Here is a 12,655-nt window from a genome sequence, read left to right on the forward strand (position 1 = left end):
ATCGTAAAATATGAAACGGTTAACCAATTCCAAATAATATGATGATTCATAGCATCCTGGTGAATAACTGTTAGAGATCTTAAACGGTGCTTCACGAGAATATATTTAGTTAATTGGAAATGCTTTTGAAATTAGCTTTTCCTTGATTACAATCAAAATATGTCTGCTTTTGGGGCTTTCGAGCATGTTCATGCTGATTGTTGCAAACCCAGTCTAGACTCGACACCTCGACGAACTTCATATGAAAATTAGAATCACTAGTGGAATGTATATTTATATAATATGTTCCTTGATCGGAGAATTAGAGGTTAAATTATGAGTCTTTTTAAAGGATTTTTATGATTCTTTGATTCGAATTATTCTTGCCGAACCTAGAACGTTAATACTTTTACACTTCACTGTAAATAGGAAAAATAAGCTGTAAAACAACTACCGTCGTTCTGGCTATGCTGGGTTTGTTGGTAGGCGCGCGCGCACGCACACAGACAACACACTCACACACACATACACCCTAGTAATCACTGACAGACACACTTACATACATAAACCCAACCACACACACACACACACACACACAAACACTGCCGCCAACCCTTACAGTCACACACACACACACTGCCGCCAACCCTTACCGTCACACACACACACACACACACACACACACACCTGTACCGCCACAGAGAGAGAGAGAGAGAGAGAGAGAGAGTGACACACACACACACACACACAGAGACAACACACTCATAGACACACACAAACACACACCTGTACTGCCGCCAACCCTTACCGTCACACAGAGAGAGAGAGAGAGAGACAGAGAGAGAGAGAGAGAGAGAGAGAGAGAGAGAGAGAGAGAGAGAGAGAGAGAGAGAGAGAGAGAGAGAGAGACAACACACTCATAGACACACACATACATACACCAACGTAATCACGGAAAGACACACTCATACACACACACACACACACACACACACACTTAAAACATATCTTCAAATTCTCGGAATAAATATTTTAAATATAAATCAATTGACGATTTCTGTTAATCTTAACTAACCCGCATTCGTATTGTTGACACTATAAGAGATGTGCTGTTATTGTCTGTTTTACGGATGTTAAATCAAATATACACCCACAGTCCCCATGCTCAGGCAAATATTTGGCGCATGCATTCCTATCCTCACTGTTCCTAATTCCCTATCGTCTCCCATATGTTAAACGGCATACATTACAAAGATAGAAACATACATTTCCCTAAACACAAGTTATTAATGTGCAATGTACGATATTTTGCTATCGTGGGTGTACATTTCTCGCATAACTCATTAGCTTGCGGGCAGAATCCGCTCTCTACGTCTATCTATGCACGCGGACGGCATTAACTTCGTGCGGCACGTGCTGAAATAATTCCGTCCCTCGGTCTAGTTTATATTGAATACAGCTACAGGTTATAAATCACCACTCCCTGGTGTATTTCGTCGTGTCGAGTCTATAACATGGATGTCACGACATTGGTCTGCCAGGAATAGCAATTGTATTAGATGTGGTTTCGCTGAAAAGCGCTTAAGTAAAATAAACCGACCTGGGTTATTGTTAGAATTAACACATTCCCGATGCTCGTCTAATCTTAACGTTGGACTCATCTGAAAGTTGTTTATTTGTATTTTCTGCGATTTATAAGGTTAATGAGGTCATACAAATATTTATTTGGTGCAGGAATTCATGGCAGGCTCACTGTATACCTTTGTTGATGTGAAATAATTTTTTTAATCTAAATTTTTAACTTTACTATTAAATTTTGTCTTTTGAGATTTTATGATATGCCTGTCTCGAGTATACGATTTTGGCGGTGAGGTAGCCAAGTGGTTAATGTGCTAATAGTATCGCTTAAGACCGGGTTCGCTTCCCATCTCTGTAACGAGAACATCTTAAATATGTCTAGATTTATGAAACGACTCAGATCAACGTTTGAATTTAAGAGATTTTTATGCCTTCCTGTTTTGTCATTGGTGTATTTATACATGTATATTATATAACCTTTAAACATAGTGTGGGAGAGAATGTCAGCACAGGTGCATTTATATCAAGCCGACCTTAATCGAACCCTGTCCAAAATACGATCTTTGCCGTCGGGGTAAGAAGACGCTCAGTGAGTGAGTGAGTGGGTGGGTGGGTGCGTGCGTGCATGCGTGCGTGCGTTGGGGTTTATGCCTTTTTAACGTCATTCCAGTCATATCACAGCGTGTCAGCGTTATGTGGGAGGAAAGCCCGAATCGATGCAGGTCTCAGACGTGAAACCCACGAGCACGGGCATGGTGCTGACAAACGTAGAAATATAAATTGGGCGAACCGGGATTCGAACCCACACTCATAGGTTCCTGGGGTGCCCAAGGGACGCAACTCTGCACAGCGAGTTCCCACGCCTTAGACGACTGGGCCCCCCGTGCCCCCGTTACAGGTATTAGAGTATAATTTGACGTTTAGCAATTTGGAGAAACACACGACACAAGCACAGACACATAATGCCGAACTCATTATTCGAACACACGAGAACCGCCTCCGAGGTCTAGTGGTAGAGCATCCGCCTGGAGAGCGGAAGGTCCGGGGTTCGATCCCCGGCCGCGTCATACCAAAAGATGTTAAAAGATGGTACTTGTTGTTACCCTGTCTGGGGCTCAGCATTAAGGGGCTAAAACAAGGACTGGTCGGCTCGGAGTCCGTACTCTGTGTCTGAGTGGGGTATTCATGTTAAACTGCGGCATGGTATCTCAGTGAGCTAGCACTATAAATCGGCATCAGTCCGGACTAGTACAAGCAGCCACACACACACACGTGTATGCACGTCGCTATATAAGTTCAATAACCTTGGACGCGACGTTAAACCCCATTTCACCTCACCTCACCTCGAACACACGACGTGCCTAAGGGACGCAACTCTGCACAGCGAATTGTCGCTCATAAGACGACCCATTCGTCACCACTCGCCCCTTTCCGTAACCTGCAATTCGGTTTGTCCCGGAATAACACGAGTTGGTCACGAATGAAGACGACCGGGCTACCCGTTCCCCCGACCGAAGTGAGGATCGGGTGGTCACAATGTGGGACCGGGATGACAGTGTGTGGAGAGCGGAGTTGAGTACTTGGAACCTCTCCTTGCACCGAACTACCCATGGTGGCTTTTTTCATTGAAACCAACGACCTACCAGTCACATGCCCTGATCAAAATATATTGTAGCACCGTTGGCCAAAATGTCTTTCTCGTCAGATGGCCACAAATAACAAACTAACTTGCTTGAACAAACTTGAAAGGGACACTTGTGAGATCAAACTCACAGCTTTCCGTTTCATTGCTTTGGGGGTTTCAGAACTTAAGTAGAAACAAACACACTTCACACATTTACATATTTGTCAAACTTTGATGTAAAACACTTCAAAGTACTTATACGTTATGCGCCATTGAATTCTAGCAACGCACTCCATTTCATCCCATTACATATACCAACATACCTGGAAGACCATTGACCAAATACGGAGTTTTCAAAATGGCGGCCTTTGAAAAAAACTAAACTTAGGTCGGAGACGATTTGAAGAATTTCAGAAAAACTATTCGTGGAACCATCAACGTTTTAGTTTGATTTAAGAGAAGACACTCAAATATTATTATTATTTTTTTTTTTTTTAAATTTCAAAACAATTTTACCATCATGTTTTTGCACCTTCATATGCAATGACTTAGTTAACTGAATGAGTGGATGTGGTTTTACGCCGCTTTTAGCATTATTCCAGCGGGGGACACCTTAAATGGGCTTCACACATTGTACCTATTAAGGAAATTTTGCCCGAGCCTTCGGAGTGTCCTTTGGGCACGCCAGAAACCTTTGATTGTGGGTTCGAATCCCGGTTCGCCCAGATTATGTTTCTAGGTTTGTCAGCACCATACCCGTGCTCTTGGGTTTCACCAAAGTGGTAAACGTCAGATCTGTATCACTTCAGGCTTTCCTCCCACATTAAGCTGACACGCCGCGATATAACTGGAATACTGTTAAAACCGGCGTTAAACCAAACTCACTCACTCGGAGTGACGAGCGAGCGCTTCAACCACCTTGCTACCCCCACCGCCCCTGTAGTTTTAAAAGTGTAGATCGTGATGAACATGTTGTAAAATAATCTGCTTTGTGTTGTTATCATTTGTACAAAGTTTATTTGTTTTCTGAATCAATATCTTTGACTCTGTTTTTTCAAATGTCGTTTAAAGAGGAAAATAGATGTCAAATGTTTGTAGATATTCACTGTGAGGATTCAGGTGCAGAATAAACCCAGATTAACCTGAATTGTAGGGCAAAAGAATGTATACACTTGACTTAAAAATTGGCTTTGACCAAAAAATTAACCAACTTTATTAAAACGTTATATGACGTTAGGCTGGAAATATTAATTGGCCCTTATATGGTACTCTCAGGAAATTAGTCGTAGGCAAGAAGTCGAAGATTACGCAGTTAGCCCAAGAATTAAGAGACCCGCCTCCGTTTTCTTGTGGTTGAGCGTCCGCCCGTAGAGCGGAAGGTCCTGGGTTCGATCCCCGGCCGCGTCATCCCAAAAGACGTTAAAATATGGTACTTGTTGTTACTCTGCCTGGCACTCGGCATTAAGGGTCTAAAACAAGGACTGGTCGGCTCGGAGTCAGTATACTGTGTCTGAGTTGGGTATTCATATTTAACTGCGGCATGATATCTCTGTGGGCTAGCACTATAAAATCGGCATTAGTCCGGACTAGTACAAGCAGTCACATACACACACGCGCACACACACACACGCGCGCGCGCACGCACGCACACACACATACACACACACACACACACATGCATGTCGCTATATGGGAGCAACAATCATGAACGCGACGTTAACCCCATTTTTACCCCACCTCACCAAGAATAAAGACTTTCTTTTGGTCCAAGCTTCTGAGGCGGTTGGGTAGCCCAAAGGGTAGTGCGTTCCCTCGCCAGAGTCACTGAGTTTGTTTCCCAATAGAGAACGATATATCAAACCAATTAATGCATGGAATTTCTGACGTAACACCGATTTAAAAATGCATTGATGCGTAATGCGTTTGGTCGCAATGCAACGCAGTACGCGGATATTATCCACACACAAAACCAACCTTCACCGTGAAGCGGAGTATTGTAGGGCAAACCCAAGCCACGGCGTATGTCCCATGTGTATGTATTTACCCAGTGTGAATATTGGACTGATTACACTCGGTCTGTAAACTAACCCAGTCCACCTGCTATCAATTTCAATTCAAAAGACTCCTTTGGTTATTTTTGTGAGAGCAGTTTTAGATTGCGTGAAAGGTCATCGTAGCTCTTTGCTTATGTAAACTGAAGGTTCCGCGATAGGCAGGTTCTGTTCGGGTTCAGCTCCAGTAACGGCGATGAGGCTGCTCGCTGCGCCGTCCTTCTGGAACAGTTTCAGCCAACAGGTGGGATGGATGTATGGCCATGTTATGGCGAACATGCCCGCCTACAGATCAGAGCGGTTTGTACATGGATCGATTGAGTGAGGGGGTTGGGTTTAACGCCGCTTGGAACAATATTCCAGTTATATCACGGCTACATTGACCAATAATGATGATGATGATGATGATGATGGTGATGATGATGATGATGATGGTGATGGTGATGTATGAGTGCGTGTGTTAGTGTGTGCGTGCGCGTGCGTGAGTGTGTGTGAAAGTGGGTGTTAGTGTGTGCGTGAGTGTGTGTGTCTCTGTGTGTGAGTGTGTTTTTGTGAGTCTCTTTGAGAGAGTGCGTGTGTATCTGTGTGTGAGTGCGTGTGTTAGTGTGCGTACATGAGTGTGCCTGTGTGCCTGTGTGTGTGTGTTTCTGTTTTTGTGTGTGAGAGAGAGTGTATGTGTAAGTGTGCGTAACTGAGTGAGTGTGCCTGTGTGAGTGGGTGTATGATTCTGTTTGTGTGTGTGAATGTATGTGTGAGTGTGTGTCTTTGTTTGAGTGTGTGTGTGTCTTTGTTTGAGTGTCTGTGTCTTTGTTTGAGTGTGTGTGTCTTTGTTTGAGTGTGTGTGCGTGTGCGTGTGCGTGTGTGTGTGTGTTTCGTCGTCAAACGACGCTTAACACTATTTCAGATACATGGACAACACACCTTTACCACTTTGGTGAAACTCACGAACACGGTTCATGGTGCTGACAAACCAAGACTCATAAACAGGGCGAATATGGGATTCGAACCCATGATCCGGGCACGCAAATGTGGATTCACTGGTTGGTGAGGATCTTATGCTGGTAGTAAGAGACAACGTAAAGAATCGGGTAGGCAGGCTCGGTGACTTGAGGGAGTGTCAACCTATCCCGACGTGGCTTGTTGCTCATAATATCAATCACTGGATTGTCTGGTGCGGACTAGATGATAAACAGGCCACTGTCATGCATATACCGCGTGCACGCACGCACGCACACACACACACACACACACACACATGCATGCATGTCGCTATATAAGTGCAACAATCATGAACGCGACGTTAACCCCATTTTACCTCACCTCACGAAGAATAGAGACTTTCTTTTGGGTCCAAGCTTCTGAGACGGTTGTGTAGCACACACACACACACACACACACACACGCACGCACGCACGCACGCACGCACGCACGCACGCACGCACGCACGCACGCACGCACGCACGCACACACACACACATTTAGCATACACTGTGATACAGTTTAATAGGCTTTCACTGCCTCACTGTGAAGCATCATACAAGAGAACAATGACAACTCAATGCACCTAAACCCGATCTGTTTACTTAAAGTATAGTCAAAAAATATTTTCATTATCTCTATGACATAAAAAAACCCTTCTTAAACAAACAATATCGTTTTGAAGTTTCAAATATTCACCAAAGGCCACTTTTTGCCAAATTATCGCTTGTTCCAAAGGAGCATGCGAAACAATCTTGAACCTTACGCGTGTAGTAATCGCTATCATCGCACCTTCACCGTCGCTCAAACTACAGACAAAATACAACTTGGCTACAGTAGTTAGACATACGTTGTTCTTGCTTGATAAATATCACAACTGCGTTCAAAGGTTCGGGCAAAACTAACACGAAAAAGAATACGGTTGTTACCCACCTAATGGTTCCTTGTATATGCGTAAGATGTAATCATATAAAGAGAAGCTTTGTTTTGGAGAAATCCTTCTCCGCAAACGGCTTTTAGATGCCTATAACATTAGCGCATATGTTGTTTAAGCTACATGTTAAATGAATTAAGCTTTTCTCTTTGAGAATACGGGCTTCATAAAAACGTCACAGCTTTCAACGTCTGCTACACGTCAAAAGCTCAGACAGTAGTTTTGTCAAAAAGGAAACTCGGATACTTTGATCTTTTAAGAATGTATGTCGCAGCATTTGAACCTAATTGAAAAGGCAGAGACAGAAACGCCTGCCGAGTTTCGCGTTTGGCGGAACCCTGCCAGAAGATTGGTAGCATTTGTGAATCAACACGAAACAATTAAGTGAAAATGTCTATGATATGAGAATAAGACTATCTGTTCGACAGGAAAGAGATTGCTGAGACATTTGCTTTTAAAAGTGTGAATAAAAAAGTCCTTAAGATCTTAAGACCTTTGACAGTCGAGCTGCAAAGAAAACGCCATCATTTTGCCGTTTCGAGAGGTTTGGCTGACGGCGGTTAATGTTTTGAAGGGCTTACTTGTACCAACAAGTGCAATGGGGTTATCCAGAGATTCAAAGTGGTATTTTCTTGCAGACAAATGTTTTTTTATTGGTAATTATTACATTATAGTCATGTAAACGGCAACCTGCACTCTCTATGAATGTAATCGAGTGAGATTGTTTTACGACTCTTTGAACAGTATTTCAGTTCTATCACAGCGGGAAAGTCCGGAGTGATACAGATCTAAGACGCTTGCTACTTTAGTAAAATTCCCGATTACGGGCATGATGCTGAAAAAACGCAAAATCATACAGAGAGTTCATCTAAGGTTCGAACCCAGGATCATCAGATTCTGGTACGCCTAAGGGACGCAACTCTGCCTATAAGGCATTGGGTAAAATGTTAATATATGATGTGTTCACTACAATGATAAATAATTCCCGGTTAATTGCGGGTACATCCGAAGTTTCATGCTGACCAGCTACCTTGGTGGGGAATGAGTGAGTATATGTTTCAGCTGTATGACGCCTTTCGACGTTTTTCAACGTTACGAGGCCGCCTCACGTATTCATTTATAAGCCAGACATTATCAACCTAATCAGCACCTAAATTGCCTAATATAGAGAAACAGCGTGAATAAATGGGTGAATAAACCTTAAAGAAGGTCTGACTGTGCTTCACTTATTTATTAACAACCTTTCGATAGCACTTCATAAGCCCATTAACGTCATTTAGACGTCGTTTCATCCATTCATTAACGTCATTTCGGTGGCGTTTCATCCATTCATTACCCGTGCTAGGTCCGTGAATGAAGATCCTTCAGTTCTGAACTAACGTCATCCCGTGTACTTAAGACTAAAGTGAAACGCAGCTTGACGTGTACCTAGACAAGCCACGCAAAACGTTACGGCTGAATGAAGTCTAAAATAGACCGTTTGAACGAATGAGGTTTGGGAAAATGAAGTTTGGCTTGTAAAGGGCTATTATTCCCAATTCCATTCATTGAGTACGGCAGACCCAAATTTAAAGCATAGATTCCTCTGTTAATTGCCTCTGTTGTAGCCTAGGGTTAGGCCTCCCCACGTTTTCGGCTCTCAGCTTACGAATATCATAAAACTTTGAACGTAGTTTGTTTGATGAAATGAGACGTGACAGAGAAATTGCATTATTAGGAAACACATCCCTTTCGTTAACAGCATTGGGAAACGAACATGATATGGCTGGAAATCTTTTGTTCGTGAAGAGTTCATAGATTAATGGGATTTTAACGAGTGTTTCATTCAAAGGTATGTTATCTCATTTTCAATTGTATTTATAATCTGTGTTAACAGGTAAACAAATTATGAAGAAATTCTAAGCTGGGCGAAGCAGTCTGTCAGTCAAACGGTTATGGGACTTGAGTCTTCGAGTCTTAAAGGAGATCTTTGGGTGTGCGTTTTAATATTTGTTCATTATCATCTTGCCGATGACCGTTCTAAAAAGAAACACTTCTGTGCATATATATACTGAACAACAAAAGTTCCTGTGACATTGAATAAGATTTAATGCAAAGTTATGTTTTTTTACCAAATCTGAAACAATTTCGGTTTGCAACAGATAAAAGACTCCTGTAAGTGTTCAAATGGTTAATTTGCCATACTGACTTCAGAAAATGCGTGATTTCATAAAAAAAAAACATGAACATGCCAAAATGTCAATTTACAAATCAATAGAGTGTGTGGCCACCTCTGGTTGCGATGCAAGCAACACATATTCGTCTCATGGAATGGACCAGGCGTCGTACAAAGTCCTGTGGGATATCTGTCCATATTTGCTGGAGCATGTTTCGAAGTTCCTGGAGTGTCTGTGGAATACGTGGTTTCGACGAAGGCACCGATCCATCTCATCCCACATGTACTCGATTGGTCAGAGATCAGGGGAGAGAGCCTGCCAGGGGATGACATTCACATTGTTTTGTTGAAGAGATTCCTGAACAAGTCGAGCAATATGAGGCCGGGCGTTGTCATGTTGAAAGGTAATGCCTGGGCCATGACGACGTAAAAACGGTAGAACAACAGGGTCGATTATCTCGTCGCGGTAGCACTGTCCATTGAGATTTCCCTCTTCCACTAAAAAACGGGTCCCCTGTCTTGCTGTAATCCCACCCAATACCATAACGCTGCCGACCCCGAACCGATCATCTTCCATGACACAATGATTGACGTAACGTTCACCTCGACGTCGGTTTACTCGAATCCGTCCATCGCTGTGGCTGAGGTGAAAACGAGACTCGTCAGTGAATAGAACTTGTTCCCACTGCATGGCCGTCCAGCGTAGACGCTGTCTGCGCCACTGTAGACGTGCTTGACGGTGTTTTCCTGTCGAAATCGGACGTATGGGGGGTGTTCTGGCGCTTTTGTGACTTTATTCCATACATGTACTACAATATTGAAAACCAAACTTTACTTGTTTGAAAAATACACTAAAATATTGGTGTCACAAGAACTTTTGTTGTTGAGTATAGTATGAGAATAGTTATTATCATGTCTATTCATGTAAAAAAATGGTCACTTGTTTGTTTGTTTGTTGTTTAACGCTGCAATATCTCAGCTATATTCACAAGTTGTGTGCCAGATTATCCATTCATTGATATACTGAACAACGATCCAAGAGAGAGAGAGAGAGAGAGAGAGAGAGAGAGACCGTCTCTATTGACCTGACGTCACTGTTTGATTTGACGTCACTTGCTTGTAACGTCACAATTGATCCAGGCCCCACATTGTTCCCGTACGGAGAATTTTAAAATAAGTACAATAAACTACGGTTATAACGAACTCAAAGGGACCGCTAATTTTGGTTCGTTATAACCGTAGTTCGTTATAAGCATATATACATCATATATACAACAAATGGCCGGGACTGAAAAATAAGTTTGTTATATCGGTCAGTTCGTTATAAGCGCGTTCGTTATAACCGTAGTTTACTGTATTTGTAATTTCTGAACACAAATGACAAACGCGCAGTAGCGGGGTGTTCAAGAACATACAATCGTAAAACCCCGTACACCCCATCATTGTCGCAAGCAGCTCGTAACCCTACACATTTCGTCGGCGATAACCACGTTATTGCAACCCGTGGTCACGACACAGAAGGAGGGGGTAGGAGACACGGTTGTGGGTGTTTGTCTTAAGGCGGCACATATTTGTCGGGCCTGAAAACAAGTCTGGACCAGACAAACTAGTGATTGATATTATCAGCAACTATCCACGCCGTCGGGGTATGATGATACACTAAGGACCATATCACCGAGTGTGACCACCCGATTCACTTAGTCACCTCGTACGAAATGTATACGTATAAGAAATTATATAAAAAAAGATGTTCCCGAAAATTTCAGAAAAAAATCAAGCTTTGTACTTTTGAAAGTAAAGATAATGCCTCGCACAAACATGTTCTTTTAGTTTTTGTAGCTGTAGCTGAAAAAAATATCATACAAAATCACGCATGCACGCACGCACACACACACACACACACACACACACACACACACACACACACACGGTCCCTTATTGTTATATGTTTGTATGTTTGTTTGTTGTTAAACGCCGCACTCGGCAATATTCATATGAATGCAGTTACGTATATAATCGAGTGGAGACCAGACAATCCAGTGACTTCATCAGCCTCGATCCTCCCCATTGGGATACGCAAGGGTGTATGTGATGTGACATGGTACTCTTCAGTTTATAAAGTGTCAAATTATCAAACTTCATACACCTAAAATATTTAGGTGAGAAGAGGTATATATGAGTTTTATTGATCGTCCTGGCTCTCGTCAATGGGTCAAAGACACGTGGAAAAAACGAGATCTGAATCTCGAATCTACTCCCACTTTCACTTACAAAGTAGACTGAGTTCCACGTCCGCTTCTCTTTGAGATATAATGTACGGGACGTGTCAGGCGAATGCGCGAGGGTTATCGCTCCACCATTTCCTTCAGAAGCCGCCAGAAAGCCAACACCGCCCTCCAACCTTCGCTATCTGCACTACAAAGGCCGGCGGAGAGGGAAAAAACTCCGAGCATGATTAGAAAATAAACGGCGGCGATAATGGTGATACTTTTATCGTAGAAGAAACAGAGTTATCAAACTTGGCGATATCAACCGTCGCCATATTGGTTTTAATCGTCTGAGGTATTTGGATGCTAGTCTTTGATCGACAGACAGTTAGACATTATAAATTTGATTGTATACCAGAGAAAGGTTGCAGATTCTTCATTAATAGCTGTTGGTTTCCTTTTCTCTTAGTCATTAGCACAGAAGGTTAAGAAACGTCGATGGAACAATGTTTGATACCCTATCCTGCTTTCTTCGGCTAACCCCGACATTTTCCGGGGCAAAAGCTGTCTATACAATTATAGGGGTGCCTAGTTATTAATTTTGTAGTGATAACTTTTTAAATAGTTTCCGCTCACAGTCGTGCAAAAATCTTATAATCTTGAGTTCGAACGCCAGCTTAGCCTTGACTATGGGACAGGTAGCCTAGCGGTTAAAGTGTTCGCTCGTCACGCTGAAGACCCGGGTTCGATTCCCGACATGGGTACAATGTGTGAAGCCCACTTCTGGTGTCCCCCGCCGTGATATTGCTGGAATATTGCTAAAAAAGCGTTAATTCACACTCATTCACTCTTGGTATGACGCGGCCGGGGATCTCACCCCGGATCTTTCGCTCTCCGGGCGGACGCAGTCAAGTCTGACACGAACTCTTTTATTTTAGCTCTTACGAACAGTGTGTACTGTGTTTTTGTTATTGTTATTTAACGCCGTTACAATATTCCAACCGGCGGTCTGTAAATACTAGTAATTGACTCTGGACAAGACCATCCAGTGATTAATGTTGTGAGTAACGATCCACGACGTCGGGGTGAGATCACACACAGTCAACAAAGTCACGGAGCCTGATCCATTTAGTCTCTTACGACCACCAT

The sequence above is a fragment of the Haliotis cracherodii genome, unplaced genomic scaffold (genome assembly GCF_022045235.1).
Source record: "Haliotis cracherodii isolate W230 unplaced genomic scaffold, xgHalCrac1.p SCAF_3, whole genome shotgun sequence".
NCBI lineage: Eukaryota > Metazoa > Mollusca > Gastropoda > Lepetellida > Haliotidae > Haliotis > Haliotis cracherodii.